This window comes from Sturnira hondurensis, unplaced genomic scaffold (genome assembly GCF_014824575.4).
Source record: "Sturnira hondurensis isolate 20B ecotype Veracruz unplaced genomic scaffold, ASM1482457v3 Scaffold0016684, whole genome shotgun sequence".
NCBI classification, from domain to species: Eukaryota; Metazoa; Chordata; class Mammalia; order Chiroptera; family Phyllostomidae; genus Sturnira; species Sturnira hondurensis.
In genome coordinates, this window is record NW_028089315.1 from 4,045,347 (window position 1) to 4,063,481 (window position 18,135).

At 39.4% G+C, this 18,135-nt stretch overlaps 1 protein-coding gene across 3 annotated transcripts in view; it reads left to right on the forward strand.

The window, feature by feature from the left end:
- The first annotated feature begins 571 nt into the window (after positions 1–571).
- The window catches only part of A1CF (APOBEC1 complementation factor), a 78,223-nt gene continuing 60,659 nt past the window's right edge, over positions 572–18,135 (forward strand). For 2 of the 3 annotated variants that reach the window (XM_037066928.1, XM_037066930.1), the window contains exon 1: positions 572–667. The gene's annotated coding sequence lies outside the window, so the exon portion shown is untranslated. The remainder of the gene's footprint in view (positions 668–18,135) is intronic. The other variant, XM_037066932.1, reaches the window with a different exon arrangement.

An 18,135-nucleotide genomic window follows, 5' to 3' on the forward strand; every position in this document is an offset into this window, starting at 1 on the left:
CTGCAACATAGCTGATTATTGTGCTTTCACAGTGATGGCCTCCTCCTAAAATCTCAATGAGCAGCTTGTATAAAAAGCACACTTACCCCAACCTGATCTGTCCTTATTTACTCGCTTATATAAATGTTTAGTGTATTTTGATTTTGTAAGCTAGCATTTAGCTACATACTTGACCTAAAACTCCACACTGTACTCCATGCAATACAGTGATCTAAAAAGTGTAAACAAATATTCTCCTAAGTTATCTTGGGCTTAATATCATGTTGGCATAGTAGAAAACAGAGAGCTAATGTAAAAAAAAAAAAAGTTTAGTTTACACAAATTGCCCTGAGTTCTGCTTTGAAATGTATGTAACTGAAACAGTTTCAAAATAATATTAACATCTATGTTTTTAATGCAGAAATTCGTTTTCCTTTTGCAAACCAATGACGACAGTAGTTTTGTAGATTCTGTTTGGGCTGTAGTGACCCAATTGTCTGGTCAAAGGGCTGCATGGATGCAAGAGACAGGGTGAGTTAAAGTTTAACTCCCAGGAATTGTAAACCAAACCTAAAGCCACTGAACCTTTGGAGTTTGATATGATGATTAGCGCATAAGCAGAGTGACACGTTGAATTCGCCATAATCAAGGAAACCTTTTCCGGGTGGGGATCTCTGCAATCACTCAGGTATGGTCCATGTGTTTTGCTTTTTCTCTTTCAAATCTGTCAAATTGTGTGGTGTGGATTAGTGGAACGCAGTGAAAACAGCGTCTACCCTGTTCTGTTCTAGAGCCTAAGGCAGGGATTTTTCTGGTTTGTTTTCATACTGTGAAGCAACCTGAAAACCCAAGAAAATATTGGATGATCACACAAAGGATGATCATCTTTTGTTCCTTGATGTAATCATTTCCAGAGGTTTCAAACAATGCAGACTTACCACTTCGGGTTCAAGAGCGGGGCTGATGTTTCTGAAATGGTTATGTAGCAGTAGCCAGACAGCAGGGAGAGTTGTGGGTTCACCACCTGTCCTGGTCCCAGGATGCCAGGTGACAAAAAATGTATCAACAAGAGAAGGAGTATCACCATCGCTGGCAGACTCTGAGTTCTCTGTATGGGCCACAATTCCTATCATATTTAAACTTCATGCATTCAATTACCTTTTTCTCTCCTTTAGCCTGACAATAACCCCCCAAAACACAACAAAAATACCAGCTTGGTGAATTCTTGCTATTTCCTCTGTCATTATTGTACTAACCAAAAGAGTGCCCTTAAGCTATTCACCTTACATTCTAGCAAAAAAAAAAAAGTCATAGAAAATGGTTGGTTTTGAGTGTGTTAAATTTCCTTGTGATGGCTAATGATTAGATCTTTCCCTTTTAGGATGGGTTGGGCAGTTGTGCTGCAGTGGATACATTTTTACATAATCCTTTTGTTCGCTCCAGAAAGATGATTTGCAGCCGGAATGTGCTAGTACTTTAATTAAATAAATAAATAAATAAGGGCACTGGTCAGTAATATCCCATTTCTACCAGAAAGCCCTGAAAGACTTTTGTTTCATGATTATCGAAGTCAATTCCAAAGAGAATGGGTTTCAGCCAGATACGTTGGTTTACCATAGAACTTCTCAGATGTGTATTGTGTGTTTCCAAGAAGATGAAGAACATTTTGTTTGTGCGAGATTAGTGTTTTTACAAAATACACATTGACAAATTCAACTCTAATTATATTGTAATTTAGGAGCAAAGATATCTTGGTCTGGTCTGAAACATTCTTTATAGTAGGTGCTGAGACACACATGATAGGTCTGAAAATAAAAGCAAAATCACATATTTGCCAAGGCACTGGGGCCCTTCGCTACTAAATACAGCGTAACAGACAAATGATTTATAGGTTCGTTTGTAAGAGCCATATTTCCTGGAATCATGTTGATACTGTCCATTTGAGATATTTTCTCAATTTTACTGTTCTAATTTATTATTTATCAAGTGTAAGCACACAGGAAAGATAGTTGGCAAGAAAAAAATTAGTTGTTATAGGCAAATATAAAATGACACAATGGATATAAAAACACTGAATACACAGTTATCTCCAAGTGGGCTAATGCCACATTGGTTTTGTGTCATTTCAAATATATTTTCTATATTGTATTCAGTGCAGAGTAATAAATGTGGCTCAAAAAAAGCAACTCCATTGTCAACTAAGTTGAGGAAATAATGACTGCCCAGGTCTTCTTACTACATGAGTATTTTGAGTAATAATAACAACAAGCATGTATTAGAACTATAAGCACTCTAATGCCAAGTGCATTTCTTAGCACCTTCCATGCATTTATTTCATGTTATTCTTAGAACAGGTATATATACATGTAAATAAGGTAGATACTATTATAACATTTTGCAAGTGAGAAAACTAAGTCTCAAATAAGGAACCTATCAGGCTCAACATCACCCAGCTGAAAAGTGGCAGAACCAAGTTTCCCAGCAGGTGCTGGGACTCCAGGGCCCAGGCGTGTGGCCATCACACTGCACTCACAACGACTGAGGACTTAACACTGTGTGAATATGTTCATTCGTTGTGAATGTCTAGGTGAGTAGGCAATGTGTTGTTTTCTAAGCTTAATTTACAACAGAATATCTTCCAGGAACACCTATAAACATCTCTCAGAAATGGTATTCCTCAAAACACTGATTGGGAAAGGCCAAGTCATTGTTATAGCCCATATCTGACATTTGTAACAACAGTTGATTGAAATCATCACTATTGGAATCATCGCAACTGAACAGGGACCTCATAAAGCCAGCCACCTCCTGTCACACAGGACCAGCCCTATTAGAGACTTACCATCCTGTGTGTCCGGATTAATTATAGGATGAACACTGGACTTTTTTCCTGACAGAGCTGGGTTGGAATGCCTTCACTAAAACTCCCTAAGTTCGTGATCTTGGGCATAATATTTAATGTCTCTGAATCTCAGATTCCTCAAATACAAAGCAGATAAAATCTGCCCCATAGGATTTGACGAAGATTGAATGAAAGAATGTAGCGAAACAGTTAAGCAGAGTTCCTAGCACACAAGGAGTCCAGCGAAATTATCTTCCCTTTTCATCCTCCCATGTGTCACAACCTCCAGAAAAGTTTCCTAAACTCTCTGGACCTACCCGCCAGCACCTCTTTGTCAAAACATTACCAACATAGTTTAAATTAAAAATTATACAAAAATAATGAAGTTTTCATTAGCCACAAGAAGTAACCCTATTCCATTTATTTTGAAAAAGAGACACCTATACCCTTTTATTATAAACAACCCCCCCAAAAAACCCAATATATTTTAGAGAATGTTGCTCAAGGAAACTCTTAGTTAAAAGCCTAACTCCCTTTCCATGGAAACACGTGGGACACCTGTCACAGTCTGTGGTCATTTCGTCACACAGTCGGTTGATATTAAAAATGTTTCAGCAATATCTAAAATATTGCCACCTCTCAGAAAGCAGAGTAACATGTTGGGTACTATTGCACAATGGCTGTCATTGCCTTATGTGTCTCCAAATGACTCAATAAGTTCAAACAAGATGATATTGATCAACAGAGGATAAACACCATTTTATCTTACTCATAGAAACAGTAACCAGGCTCCTCTAAAGTGCAGTTCTAGCAACCTAACCAACCCCCAGCCCCCCCGGAAAAAGCATCTGGAAAAGGACCAATGCTACTGTGAGGCACTGGCTATTAAAAATCTCAGTCCCATCTGCTCCTGGGCTAACTGCTTGCTGTACAATCCAGGCCTTTATCAACAAATGTTTAATGCTGATTGGACCAGGAAAGCTGGTTTATCAGTTCAGTCCATCAGACCTAGTCCAACTAGGTTATCAGCATTTAAAAACTATTTAGAATTTTCAATGAAAATTTTGTGTTGAATATTTTTATATCTTTGTTTATTGTTTATGCAATTGCAGTTATTCTCACTTTTTCTCCCCTTCCCCACCTCCATCCATCCCCACTCTCTCCCTTCCCTCAGTCAGTCCCCATATCATGTCTGTGTCCATGGGCTGTGCATAAAAGTTCTTTGGTTAATCTCTTCACCATTTTTCATCTAGTTTCCCCCTACTTCCCCTTCAGGCACTGTCAGTCTGTTCTATGTACTCGTGCTTCTGTTTCTATTTTGTTTGTTAGTTTATTATGTTCATTAGATTCCACATATAAGCAAGACTATATGGTATTTATCTTTCACTGACTGAATCATCAGTAAAAAGAACAGAGAACTCAGTGTATGGGAGAACATTTTTGCCAATGATACATCTCATAAGGGTTTAATCTCCAAAATGTACAAAGAACTAATACAATGCAATGCCGGGAAAACAAACAGCCCAATTAAAACAGGGGCAAAGGACCTGACTAGACAATTATTTAAAGAGGACATACAATGGCCTATAGGCAAATTTTAAAAATCCTCAATGTCACCAAGCATCAGAGAGATGCAGATTAAAACCACAATGAAATATCACCTTACACCTGTCAGAATGGCTACCATCAATAAATCAACAAGTGTTGAGGATATGGAGAAAAGGGAACCCAGTTCACTGTTGCTGGGAATGCAGCCTGGCCCAGCCACTGTGGAAAACGATATAGAGTTACCTCAAAAAAGTTAAAAATGGAATTCTTTTTTGACCCAGAAATTCCATTCCTGGGAATATATACTAAGAATCCTGGAACACCAACACACAGAAAATACATGTGCCCCTGTGTTCCTAGCAGCATTATTTATAATAGCCAAGATCTGGAAACAGCCTAAGTGCCCATCAGTAGATGAGTAGATTAAAAAAAGCTGTGTGGTGCATTTACACAATGAATACTACACAGTAGTATAAAAGTAGAAACTCTTACCTTTTGTGACAGCATGGATGGACCTGGAGAATATTGTGCTAAATGAAATAAGCCAGTCAGTGAAAGACAAATACCACAAGTACTGAATATTTTTGATTGACTCAAACCAAAAATTAAAATATTTTCTTTTATAAAAATGGTTGTCTTGACTAAAATATGCTGGTACCTCAAGCTCTCTAATTTGATTTTTTAAAGATATATAAACTCATTTGCTTCTTCATACAGATATGTACATGTAATTCTTTTACATGTAGGTGTTAACAGTCAAATGGAAAACATTTCTCAGGTTTTGCTTATTTCAATAGGGTTTGGTCCCTGATAACATTAAGAAGGAAATAAAACAAGGATTAAGATAACTCCCTCTAGTTTGCCAGGTTATGTACAATATTCTGTGCACTGGTCAATAATATAGCTAAAGGAAACAAATACATTGTAATTTGGCCAGATGAAATGACTAAGTGAACAAACTGGTTTGCAATTCTGTAAAGTACCACCTTCAGTGATGTAGTAATGTCTTATCTTCTTCTCTTTCTATAGAAGTTAAAAAATTATCATTGTTTTGGAATGCCCCATTGGTTTAAAAACACCAGATTTACAGAGCAGAACTGACTACCATAATACCTTATTTGTATAGAATATTCTAGTCTACAAAGCATTTTATGCAGAAGAATTTATTTGATTTTTTAATACCAAATTTCTTCATAATCAATTTAGTATGCTTAGTTTCTTCAAGGGAATTGAGTCACTAACCAGCAATCCAACTGCCCCAGGTTAATTAATTGAAAGACGGGGCTCTCGCCCAGCATGTACAAGCCTAGCTCTCTTCATGTAGCAAAGTGCTGAGTATGGAGGGAGCCTTCAACTGCTGTTCTAGGCATTAACCAATCTGTTGGTAAATTAAGAGGTTAGATGAAACTATGAAGAGAGGTCTTATGGATCCACATGAAAGGTGAGCCAAAAACCAGTCCCATGCAGGTCTCAGAAGAAAACAACTTAAAAAGATTTAAATCATTACAGATGCTATAACTGGCATAGAGAAAGAAGGGAAGGAAGATTCTTCACTATCTCCTAATAGACTGGCAGGGCATTATGTATAAGTGCAATTGCTATTCATTTCTATTAATTCACCTTTAATATTCTACTTGCTCTTTTATTAGATTTGTATTAGCTCATATATTTTCAGCTGCAGCCTTCTGCCTAAAGTAAATTGGCTTATTAAATGTTATTAAATCCTAATGCCTCTGATTTCTTGCCAGAGAAGTCAGAAATCAGAATTTGAGACGTGGAGGAGAAACTGCGTTGGCACATATAAGTGCTTACCTCAGGGTTTCGGTGACTCACATTTCTGGCATTTATTGCCAACCATCTAGAATTGACATCCAATGATGATGTTATTAGTAATATTAATAATGGCTCTATATCCTTATATAACTCCTGCCACGTGCCAGACACATAATTAATTTGTTGAATCCTATGGAATAGGACTACTGCTATACCATTTTTCCAACACAGAGGTTAAGTCTCAGAGACACAGCTAATAAGTAGTAGAAACAGGAGCAAACTCCAGCAGCCTGGCACACACCACTATGTAAACAGAGTATAAATGGAACACTGAAAAGCACTGAATCCTAGCACTAGAAAGAAACTTTGAGGTTTTGTTATTTGACAGAGAAAAGTTAAATGGCTTTCCCGAGGATGAAAGGCACTTTTTGTCATGGGTAAGAGCCCAAGTGAAGGACCTCAACCCTCAGGCAGGCTCTTTGCATGATGTCACCTCCCACTGTACAGCATTTCTAATTCAGCCTGAATTACACAATTTGGGGAGGCAGATTAAAAAGCCCCCCAGGGGTAAGAGGACTACTCCCTTCACTCTGATTCCTGCCCTTTTTGCTGTGCCCAGACTCACAGATAGAACAAGCCAGAGACTCAGTTAAAGGAGACGCACCCATTTGGTTACTCTGAGAGCCTCGCAGGCCCAGGTCACAGAGGAAATATGTGGAGGTGCAGGTACCATGAACATAGTAAAGGTATCTCCAAAAACACACAGTGGTTGTCCTGAATGATTTGGTTGCCTTACACCAAGGTCCTACTAGTGTCTGAGAGGACACACCCTCCTCCCCAGAGGAAGAATAATTGGGCTGCTAGGTCTCTGAATGCTGAGGGAGCCCCATATTTAAACTGGCCTAATTTGTAGCTTTAAATTAAGATCCACATGTTCCCTAATAGAAGCTCTGCCAGCCTCAGTAGAGTTGTTCATTTGGGATAACAAGAGTGTGTTTTCAGAAGTTCCTTGTCAAAATACGAATTACTTGCAATGCAGAGTGTGAGGGGTAGGGGCACTCAGGAACACTTTAGCCTAAAATCACTTAGCAGAACAGCCTGGCAAAGCCCTGTGGGAATGGTACTTAGGACATGTAAACTTTGGATGGTGGTGAAAGGAAGATGTAGAAAAAAGGTGGCCCAGTGTGGAAGTGTCATGAGTAACCAGAGGATAATAAAAGGTATTTGAATGGCAGGTATTTGTCTGATCTTTGAGAAAGAATTGATTTAGGTTGGTAAATAACTTTGACTCGTGATTGAAGTCATTTGAGCGCCATCCTTAGCAGACATTAATTCCTGCACATCTCTGACATATTGCATAAATTACTTAATACAGGTGCATTGACTTAAATCAGAATCATCTAGGAAATGCCATTGTATGGCTCCTTAGGCTATTTTAAGATAAGAGGAAAATCCTATAATGTCTAGAAACTGTTATTTTAACTGGCCTTTCAAATAAGCCCTAAAGCTAAATATTTCTCATAATACTATCTCAAGATTTCAGAGGATTTCCTAAAGTCCCACGAACTGAAGCTGATTTGTAGTTTTAGCCTGGCGAAGAGGGAGGTGATTATAATGCTAAGGCAGGCGGCTCTTGGCCCATAATGGCTGGCTGAAAACCCAACTCCATCACTTACTAGCTATTCGACCTTTATCAAACAATTTGACTTCTCTGTGTCTGTCTCCCCTTCTGCAAAATCAAAGTTGTTGTCAGAATCAGATCAGGAGCCACACAGTAAGTGCTTACAACACGACAAAGTAAGTAAGTGTGCATAAACCTTAGCTTCTGCAGCTATAATTCTCTTATTTATATGTTGATTACACAATGCTTACTATCAATAGAAGAAAGGTAGGCTCTGAGGCCAACATGTAGAAAGTGCTTTTTAGACTGGACATCAGGTGGCTTAGAAAGTTACTATTTCTACCACTGGGTTGCAGTGAACATAAGGAACGATTTCTCCTCAACTCTGTAGCTGTCTTTCCAAGGCAGAGATGTTCCCTATCATAGGCAGGGCCTCCTAATCAAGTTGGTCTAGAATGATTTAAAGGAACCTGGGTAATTTGCAAGGGAAGCAGAGTAGACATAGGCATCGGAATCCTCACACCAGAGTGCAAACCTCTCAGGCTCTGTTATTTTCATAGACACAACAAAAACCCATCAAAGGACACAAAGCCATTTACAAAGATGCCCCTGTTGAAGAATAGCAAGCATGAATGCATCTTGCCCCACCCTGGCCCTACACAGACATGGCAGCAGACCCCTTCAGAGAAAGTTATGTGGGGAGGGGCTAAATGGGGCAGCAGAATCCCCGTGGAGGGGACTGGTGTCAGGTCCATTTTAAGGGAGTGACTAGATGAAATGGCACCAAGAAGATCCCTTGGAATTATTGTTAACTTACCCACTAAGAATTGATTTCTTTATTCCTTGTTTAAGTTCCACATTGTTCTAGCTGCTGTGCTAGATACAAAGATATATTGTACATTTGTCCTTAACAACAAGACACCCATAAAGGGTTCTCTAGAGCTGCCAGTCCCAGATTAACTGGCCAGTCCCAGATTAAATGACCACTCCCTTCTTGAAGGACTCTTACTTTGCTAGAAAATCAATATAATTTACAATACTAAATTAAGAGTTCCTGAAGGGCAAGAAAGTTATTCTATTTATTTTTCAATTCCAAGACCAAACAGTGTTATGCACATAACAGATGCACGATACTATTTGTTACATAAAAGAACTACCTAATTGGAGAAAGACGAGGAAAGGTCGAAGAAAGATAAACACTATGAAGTACCATGTAGCAAACACTGAGCTGTGCACTTAGTCTATCTTTTTGGATGACTATAACCACACTAATGAGGCAGGCATTATTATGCCCAATTCCAAAATAAAGAAATTGGATGTGGTTAAATAATGGGCCCAAGTTTGCAAAGTTCTTAAGGGTTAGAACCCTGACATTAGAGCCTACGTCCGCTTGCATCCACGATCCCATGGTTTTCCACCCACTCGCGCATTGATAATGAACAACACAGAGCAAAATGTTGTGTGTTTTAACATCATGTGGTGAAACTGGAAGATTAGGACCAAAAAAGTCTATACTAGTCAGAGCAGCTATGAAATTTCATCCTGTTCAGCAACATTTATGAAGCATCTACTAAGCACAAGGCTCAGTACTAAAAGCTGGAGCTAAAAAAAAAAGATGAGTGCATGTAATTGGGGAGGTTATCGCCCTCCCTCTCCTCATCTTCACTGCTAAAGTCATAGTTCTGCTCTTTTTATTTCCCCACCTGTCCTCAAACTAGGGTTTCTTCCCCTAATCTACTCTCAATAAAACTCACAGAGTCATCTCTCTAAAGTACACCAGGTTCTGTTAGAACTTGTCCATGCTTATTCCAGTGACTTCATAACAAAACAAGAATATTCTATCATGCCAATACTGATATAGTTCTTGCCTACCTAATAAGCCTTATCTGTGACCACTTCCTCCTGATGTCCCCTCCCAGCTTTCATTCAACATTCTAACCATATTCAACTTGTCAGCCATCCATGCTCTTTTCACCTCCATCTGTTTCCTAGAGTCCCTCTCTTCTCCCTTCGTAACTCCTAGCCAACTTTCACGCTGGCCTGAGATAAAGTATACATTGAAAATTAATATGGAGTACAAGGTTGGGTAATATTGATAGGTAATGAAATGGAGTGTCCACATTAATTAATAGTTATAGAATATGGAGTCACTGACATTCTCTTAGTAGAAAAGTAATATTGAATGAATATTTTTCAAAATTAACCAGTGTAGCCATGGCTGGGTGTGTCAGTTGGTGGGAGCATTGTCCTATAGACCAAAAGGTTGTGGTTTGATTCCTAGTCAAGGCACACCTAGGTTGGGGGTTGGATCATGGGAAGCAACCAATTGATGTTTCTCTCTCATATCAATGTTTTTCTTTCTCTCCCTTCCCCCTTTCTCTAAAAACAATAAAAACATTCCCTGTTGAGGATTTTTAAAAAGGTAACCAGTGTTATACATGTGGTATTTAGAAATAGAAAAGACTAGAGGTTGAATTAAGACAATAACCTAGTATTCAATGATGGTTGCATAGACCATAATTAATGGTAGTGGGAATCCAAAGAAGGGCAAACATGTCAGGACTCAGTGGCTGAATAGAAATAGAGAGCAAGAGTTTAGTAATGACAGTTTATGCCAATACATGTAAATTAGCATAAAATCAGAATGTAGATAATCTGGTGTTTTTAAAGGAAACATAAGGCTGTCTTTCATTACAAGTGTTAGAGTGCCTCAGGACCACTGTAATTCAGAACTTTAGATAGTTGAATTTAGTAAACTTCACTCAATGATCAAATATATATATCCAATAGTTAGTGGTTGGAAGTCTTGATGAGAATGAAGTTTTCAACTTAGTTTTTCCAAATTGATCTGTAGAAAACAGATCCAGCAACTAAGTCCAAAAGGAAAATCTCAACAGGAAAAAAAAAGGACATAACAACATGAGAGCAAGAATGACTGAAATACAGCTCAAGTAATCTGTCACATAAATAATTGGCCCCAGGACTATTGCATAAACATCTGCATCTGAGCTCAAGGATAGCTATATCTAAGTTGTATGTTGTCATTAGCACTTTACCAATTTGTAAGTCAACTTAGAAATTAAAGACATTATGCAAAGGCATTGTCCTCTCATCAGGCTATGCAATTCTAGAATTTCCAAACGCTGCCAGTTCTCTTTCCCAGGCATCGTTAAGAAAGGCAGGCATAGTGGGAACAGTTGGGTGTCAAAACTGAGTGAAGACAACACAACAGTCACCTGTAGCCCGATTGTACAGGCACTGGAACGGAACACAAAACCATCCATGAATCTGTATTAGCCAGGGTGCTCCGGGAGAATCAGAACTGAGAACTCCAACTGGCTAATATGTATACGCAAATGTTTTTTGGTGTTGTCATTGTGCCAATACCTTTAAGATAATAGTACTGTTTATTAGTGTCTCTGAGATATGTACCTATACCTATTTATCTATCAAAAGAGATTCATTCTAAGAAGTTGGCTTATGTGATTATTGAGGCTGAGAAGTACCAACATCTTTATTCAGCAAGCTGCAGACTCAGGAAAGCCAATATGTAGTTTCTGACTGAAGGCCAGTAGGCTTGAGACACAATAAGGACCATATTTCAGTTCAGGTCTGAAGGCCAGAAAAGAGGTGGATTTCCATCTTACTCAACACTTACGGTCTATTCAGGTCTTCAGTTGATTGAATGAGGTCTATCCAAATTGGGGAGGACAATCTGCTTTATCCTGTCTGTTAATTAAAACATTAATCTCATCCCAAACACCCTCGCAGACACTTTCAGAATAAAATTTGGTCAAATGTCTCTGCACTCCATGACCCAGTCAAGTTGACATACAAAATTACCCATCACAGCACAAGCGAGTAGAAAGCTCCTCAGATTGTCTGACTGTTAAGCCTTTCCATTTCCTCCCCGCCCCCTCTCCCTCCTCCAGCACATGCAGTTTCCATCTGCTACTAAAAATTTTCCAAAATCTTTTTGAGTTAAAATAATATCAGTATTCATCTCACAACCTTCAATGTCACCAAAGAACAGGTCACTTATTAGAATCTCTGGTTCAGATTCTCTGACATTTGTATCCAAGCTGAGAGCAGAGACTGAAGAGTTTATGGAGGGTGGTGGTGTCAGAGCTAGTTACAGAAGGAAAGGGGAGTATCAGGAGGTCCCTTGTGGGATGTGCTCACCACTGGCCACCAGGAGTTCATTCATCCTGTGTATGTCTGTGTGTTCATGCACATATATCCACAAAACCACACACAACCTGGTGGAGCAAGCATGAGTTTTTCTCAGCCAGGAAGACTGTGGAAAGAAGGATGGGAACTCTAGTCACAGAGCAAATGGGAAACAAGAACAAGGGAACCAAAGATGTAACTGGAAACCTGATGGGCTCACTAGACTCGTATTGAAAGTTAGGGCCTGATCATGGCAGGCATTCAACATCAGGCTAAGGGAGCAGGCTGTTTCTGTACTGTTGGTGATGAGGCCAATGAAGGTTTTGAGCAGGAGAATAGTAGAAGGGACACTGTAGGGAGGTTCATCTGGCCGTGGTATGCAAAACAGAGAGGCAGTGCCCAGAAGGCAGAAAGCAGTGAAGTTCTATTCAGCACCCTGGCTGAGCTCAAATTAAATCCAGAAATGGAAGAGTAGGTGGGGATGAGGGTAGGACTGTAAGAGGAGCAACAAGAGTCCATAAGTACAGAAAGCAGGAAAATGTCAAGATCCAGACTTCACGAGGAGCCCATACTGGAGTCTGCTTTGGAGAAAGACGCTGTAAGGACCTCAGCAGTAGGGATTCACAGATGTGCCAGGCACTTCTTTGTGAACTTGACTCAGCTATGCTTCCTGTATCTGTTCCTCTCTCCCCTAAAAGCCATCCTTACTTTCTACTCTCTGTGCTTTGTCTACCTCACAGTGTTTGCTTCCTCTTCACACACAAAACCAAAAGGAACCATAGTTTTATGCATACAGTACCAATGAATATCTTACTGGTTGGTCCTCACAGAAACTGAATTAAAAACAAATCCCTTCAGCCAGAATCTAGGAAGAATGTATACTTTTAAAAATATATTTTTAAAAAATATGTATTTTGAGGTATTTCTAAATACTACCAATTAGGAAAACATTTATTCACTAGAAATGATGGGAATTTAGACAATTATTACAGAATCATTTTATTATCTCTTTTCTCCTATAATCCAGTCTCTACCTTTTTAAAAATAGACTATTCTTTTTAAAAATATATTTTAGTGATTATGCTATTACAGTTGTCCCATTTCCCCCCTTCACTCCCCTCCTCCCTGCACACCCTCTCCCACGCACATCCCCCTCCTTTAGTTCATGTCCATGTGTCATACTTATAAGTTCTTTTTTTAAAAGATTTTATTTATATATGTTTTAGAGAGGAAAGGAAGGAGAGAAGGAGAGAAACATCAATGCCTCTCGTGAGTCCCCTGCTGGGAACTGGCCTGCAACCCAGGCATGTGCCCTCATTGGGAATCGAACCGTGATCGTGTGGTTCGCACGCCTGCGCTCAATCCACTGAGCTACACCAGCCAGGGCAAAATACTTTAGCTTCTACATTTCCCATACTATTCTTGTCCTCCCCCTATTTTCTACCTACTTATTCTCTGTACCTTTCCCCCCCCACCCCTCACACTCCCCTGTTGCTAACCCTCCATGGGATCTCCATTTCTATGCTTCTGTTCCTGTTCTAGTTGTTTGCTTAGATTGCTTTTGGTTTAGGTGTGGTTGTCAATAACTGTGAGTTTGCTGTCATTTTGCTGTACACATTTTTTATCTTCTTTTTCTTAAATAAGTCCCTTTAATATTTCATAAAACAAGGGCTTGGTGATGATGAACTCCTTTAACTTGACCTTATCTGAGAAGCACTTTATCTGACCTTCCATTCTAAATGAAAGCTTTGCTGGATAGAGCAATCTTGGATGTGTAGGTCCTTGCCTTTCATGACTTGGAATACTTCTTTCCAGCCCCTTCTTGCCTGTAAGGTCTCTTCTGAGAAATCAGCTGACAGGGTGATGGGAACTCCTTTGTAGGAGTAACTGTCTCCTTATCTCTTGCTGCTTCTAGAATTCTCTGCTTCATTTTAATCTTGGATAATGTAATTATGATGTGCCTTGCTTGGTGTGTTCCTCCTTGGGTCCACCTTCTTTGGGACTCTCTGAGCTTCCTGGACTCCCTGGAAGTCTATTTCCTTTGCCAGATTGGGGAAGTTCTCCTTTATTATTTGTTCAAATAAGTTTTCCACTTGTTGCTCTTCCTCCTCCCCTTTGGTACCCCTATAATTCAGATGTTGGAACATTTAAAGATGTTCTGGAGGTTCCTAAGCCTCTCCTCATTTTTTTTTGAATTCTTGTTTCTTCATTCTTTTCTGTTTGGTTGTTTCTTTCTTCCTTCTGGTTGACTCCATTGATTTGAGTCCCAATTTTCTTCCCATCACTATTGGTTCTTTGTGCATTTTCCTCCATTTCACTTAGCATAACCTTCATTTTTCCATCTAATTTGCTACCAAATTCAGCCAGTTCTGTGAGCATCCTGATCACCAGTGCTTTGAACTATGCATCTGATAGGTTGGCTATCTCTCCGTTGCTTAGTTGTATTTGTTCTGGAGCTTTGGTCTGTTCTTTCATTTGGGCCATTTTTTTTGTCTTGACTCACCTGTTATGTAGTGAGGAGCAGAGCCTTAGGTGTTCACCAGAGCAGGGCAACCCACATTGCTGGGTTGTGATGTTGTATGTGGGGCAGGGGTCAGAGAGGGAACAATGGCACTTGCTCCACTATCTGTCAGATCTCAGTCCCCCTGGCCTCTTCCTCCAAGCAAACTGGGCCTTTCTGGTGCTGATTTCCATGTGGGTGAGCTTGTGTATGTTTTAGGACCCTGTGGGTCTCTCCAAGGAACTCTCCAGTGAGGCTGGAAGTCTGTCCCTGTGCCTCAACCCCCACAGGTGTTTTCAATAGGCGTTTTGAGGCTTTATTTCCCAGCACTGGAGCCCTGGGCCATGCAGTCTGTCTCACTCCCCAGTTTCTCCCAGTTTATCTGCATGGGAATGTGGAACCGCCTGGTCTGCTAGCCACCTTGGTGCAGTGCCCCTCCAAAATCTGAGGCCTCGATGGATCCACCCACTGCCACCGTGCGCTCAGGGTCTGTTTTTTTTTGAGGCAATTTCTCTCTGCCCAGCTGTCCGGCTCTGCCCCTCTTACCGGTCTGGATGAATGTGCCTATTTTAACTCCTTGGTTGTCGGACTTCCATACAGTTCAATTTTTTGTCAGTACCAGTTGTTTTTTTGTTTCTAAATTTTTGTTGTCTTTATTTTGGTTATGCAAGGAGGCACAGTGTGTCTACATATACCTACATCTTGGCCAGAAGTCCCAATTCTTACTTCCTTTTATTAAAAGTTTTTAATGTATCCATCTTGCTTTTTTCGGCAGATACAATAAATTTAATTTCTTCATTGTTTCACTCTGTTTGACATTTAATATGTACAGACTGGAGCTTAAATCAGCAGTTCTAAATCAGCAGCTGCATATTATCAGCTGAGGAGGTGATTACATACAATGTCCTGGGCCCCATTCCAGACTAGTTGAACCAGAACCTCTCTAGGGGTGAGAGGATGATGCTCAAGTAGAGATGATTATAATGTGAGGCCACGTAGGGAGTCAGCTCTTTCTCCATACCTCTTGCATCTCAAATCTGCTGTCAGCTGCCTTTGACAAAGACTGTTCTTAAATCTTTTAGTGCCAGTTTGAAGTACATTTCAACGGTGGTCCAAAACTTTAAGGTTAAGGCCCTGCTTAGCAAGGTATATCAAGTCACAATTAAGGAATTCAGTCAAAGTAGACACACTCTGAAGATTACAGTGAACTTGTTTATAGAACATGATAAAAACAGAGAAGGGGAGATTTAATGCAGTGAATATTACTTGCTAAAATTTAAGAATGTTTGTAGTAAAATCTCAAAGTCCTATTTTGACAAGATGTGCATAGGTTAATGCTTCTCTGATATCTTTTCTTGTGTAATTTACCATTTCAAGATAAATTCCAGGGATTTAAAGGCTCCTTGTTGATATTTAAAGGGTGTTTTAAGCAAATAAAATGGTAAAATGTCTTTTGAGGCAGATGAAATGTACCTGTATAATATTCACTTAATGAGAATATACTAAATGTCTGGAACTACTTGTTCTAACTAGACCACAAATTCTGCAATTTTAAACAGACTTTTAAAATGATAATAAGTTTGTTTTTTATTCTATTTAAAATTACTTATTCCTCAAAAAAAAAAAAACCAAACACAAAGGACTTCTAGCTGTCAGCATTGTTTTGCGGAAATGAGATCTCTGAGCCAGATGAATGCACTTAACTTTCCCAAGAGTCTGTATGCCTGTCTCTTAAAATCAGGTTGTGTTTGGTTCCTGATACAAATTAGAAAAAAAAAAGTTGGGAAAATGTGGCTCCCCTACACATTTCTAACATCCTGATTTAATCCAGGTGCTTATTCTTGTGTATATGTATTATAACAACATTATACAAAATTATAATATAATCATTTGTCTATTATATATCTGCTTATCCTTCTTCTCTGGTAAATTCCAAGTCAGTAGCTCCAACAGTATTTTTCTCTGTAGATACCTTTACTATGGTGCAATTTCCTCAGTATCTTAGGTTTTGCTGCTTTGGGTTATCTTATTTAGGACTTGGGGGGACTCCAAATAGGATAGTACTTGGACTTAAAACATCAACAAATAGTAATCAAAGTATTGACTGGCCCCATACATCTTGGCAAAAATAACCATCTCTTTCGAAAGTCAGTCAGCACTTCCTAAACCACACTGCTTCTCTACAACAGGTAATAACTTGTCTTAAAAGTTAAGTATACCTTCTAGTTGGAAATAGCCACTTCTTTAGCCAGGGATGTCACCAAAGGAGAGAGAGAAGAAAATACAGGATTAAAGAATAGAAGAGAGTAAGAAACAGGAGGAGAAAAAAGGAAACTGCACAGATATTTGAAGGTGAAAGTAAACAGGGGCAGAGGGGATCCTGCTCCCAAAACAGGGTCCTCTGCCCCTGTTTGGTGCCCAACAGAAGTACTTGTGGCCTGGGTTACCCACCACTGTATGATTTCCGCAGATATTTGGTCCACAGTTGAATTCCTCCTCTTTGGCTATCTACAATCCGGATAATCTAGAGATCAATGGAAGGAAGGAACCAACACTTTAATTTACATATAATAGAAATTCACATGAAATCCAAGTTGAGAACCTGCCAAGTGAGACATCACCTAGTCACCCACCAAGACACTACTCTGCTGAGCAGTAATGTTGCAGGGAGGTACGACCAAGTGTGTAACCAAGGCTTTCAATGACCATGTGTCTAGTTTGGACCATGTCCAAAGGGAGGCAGACCCTAAATGTGTCCAAGTGAACCATCAGACAGTCTAACCACAACACCACTCATGAGAACTGTTACAACAGTCCATTGTCATTCCAGTAAACAAGCTAAATTACCAGAGTGGTTTAAATGACCAAGACCAACTGCCTCTGGAAGAGAACACAGACTCACCATACCACCCTCACACATTTCATTCTGGTAACATTTCATGTTCTTCCCAGGAGCACTTTCAGGGAAGCTAAGTACACATCACCTCCCTCCTCGCCCTGTCCTGCCACCACTCATCTCTTTTTCTCCAGGGGAGAACACTGAGAAGTCAAATTTAGTAACTAAGAGCACGAACTTGTCCCCAAACTACCTGGGTTCAAACCATGGGTTGCCACTTACTGTATGAATAACCTCAGGCACATTAACCTCTCCAACTTGTATGTTACCTATATCACAGGAATGATAATGCCTACCCTAGTTAATTTTAATAAGAATTAAATGTTTAAAGTTTAAATTGTGTTTAAAGTTTTTAGAACATAGCACATACGCCAAGTGTTTAGCACGTTAGCTACATTTTATTCTTATTTGAAACCTTTTCCAAAATTTGCCACATAATAGACAAAAATCAAAGTATCTTATTTTTTGTTTGAATTTGCTTTTTTCACAATCACTAAAGATGGTGACCATGCATATCTAAATGGTACATTTACAAACCATATTATTTTTTTCTGTGAATTGACTGCACCTGACCTTGGCTGTTTGGTTCACTGATTTGTGAGTCTCCTCATTACTGATTTAAAAGTACTCTCTGTACATTACAGATAGTAATTCTCTATATTTATGTAAATGGCAACCACTTTCTTCCAGTCTGTGGCTTCTTTTTAACTTTGTTTTGCCACTACAGATGTAACTGTTATGCAGTCAAATCTGGTAGTCTGTTTTTATTTGTGGCTCTTAATATGCTTGGCTAGGAAGACATCCTG